Raw genomic sequence first — 1,841 nt, 5'->3', positions numbered from 1 at the left:
ATGTAAAAGTAAACGTACTTACTACTACGCATTCGCTTGCTAAAAAGTTGCCATAGAACTTGTATTATTGCCTGCCATGGGCGTGAAAAACTTGGTGCCACCAAAGGCACCTACCGGTACTAAACTCTACAGTCCAACTATACTTCATGAAGTAACATTTTATTGTGCTTTACAACAAAGTTATGCAGTATATGCTTCCTATTCCGGTACTGGTATAAATCAATTTCCTTAAATTTTCAATACAATCATTTTAAAGAGGGAAAATTGATTGGGCCTCTGATAGGGGTCTCTCGGCGCCAGTCATTTAATCTGCTCGCTCCACGCAAAGATCGCACTTCACACAACAGAACCCGCAGCGAGCAGCACATCTAGTCATGGGGAGATGGATGAAGATACAGCAGAAGCGTGGGCTTATCCAGAAGGCAGCTGATTTCCCCAGCATGACGCAAGAAGAGCTCGGTACGTGGGCAAAGGCAGAGCACAAGCTAAAGCGAGTGTCACCGCAAACTACAGTCTCCGACATCCTGAAAAACGCAACCAAGATCATGAGCGAAGGCTACGGCGATGGCAAGAGGCGTAAGCCGCGACACGTGACGTCGCCTGCGCTGGAGAAATTGCTACTGGACTGGATTAAGAAGGTTGAGGCTATGGGTGTGTGTCTTTCTCGCGAATTAATTAAGATGAAAGCTCGTGATATTTAGACAGACTTGTGTGATGCGTGGGATCTGACCTTTTTGGATGGATGGCTAACCGCTTTTGAACGGAGGCACCGACTGAAGGGTCGAACGCTGCCTGGTGAAGCTCGATCTGCAGATCCTGTAGCAGTTTCCCTAGACCGCCAGCGACTTTAAGAGATTACTGACCTGAACGAACCTAAGGATATCTACAGCATAGATGAGACGGGGCTTTGTTACGCCATGGATCCGGCCCGCTCAATTTGTACTAAGGGAGCCGCAGCGCCAAGAAAAAGAAGACAAGAATCACCCTCGCTCTAACTGTAAACGCGGACGGGACTGACAAGCTCCCGGTGCTCTATCTGGGGCACGCAAAGGATTCTCACTGTTTTAAGAAACGCACGACGGAGGAACTCGGCTTTAGCTACTGTTCTAATAAGAAGGCGTGGATGACAGACGTCATCTTTAGGGAGTGGTTACTCAATTTAGCCAGGGATATGCGAGGGTGTGGGCGTCATATCCTCTTGCTTCTCGACAATGCCTCTTCACACAAACTGGGGGATTTTGTGTGCACCAGTATTCGAGTGGAGTTTCTTCCCTTCAACACTACTGCGTTCCTACAACCTATGGACGCGGGCATCATCGCTTCTTTTAAAATGGCGTACAGAAGGAAGCGACTCCGGGTATACGACAAGATTAAGGACGGCGTTGAGGCTGATAGTACGGCGTACGCCGTGGACCAGTTGCAGGCAATGCAATGGAGCAACGAAATCTGGAATGGATTGCAAGGTAACCGTATCATTGAGAGCTGCTTTCGCCACACGGGTATTATCTTTAATGTCGTAGATGAAAGAAGCAAAGAGGTTTTGATTTCACAAGCTACGGATCCGATGTAGATGTGGAGGATATTATTCTCCTTGCTTCTCAGTTGAATTTGTAGTGTTACCTTTATAAAATATATCAAATCCTAGGATATGGTCGGACCACGATACCGGAAGTAAGAGCATTTACTGTACAAGTATTCTGTTCAAGTCCTAGAGGAACAGGTGATGCAGCTGCATATCTCAAGTGGAAACTCTCGTTGGCAATTAAAAATCTCCCAACTGGGTCTGTGATGTTGGTGACAATGCATACACCACCTCGAACTCTATATTGACACCATTTTCA

Source organism: Phytophthora infestans, genomic scaffold (assembly GCF_000142945.1).
Source record: "Phytophthora infestans T30-4 supercont1.23 genomic scaffold, whole genome shotgun sequence".
Taxonomy (NCBI): domain Eukaryota; phylum Oomycota; class Peronosporomycetes; order Peronosporales; family Peronosporaceae; genus Phytophthora; species Phytophthora infestans.
Note: the sequence above shows the minus strand (reverse complement) of the source record.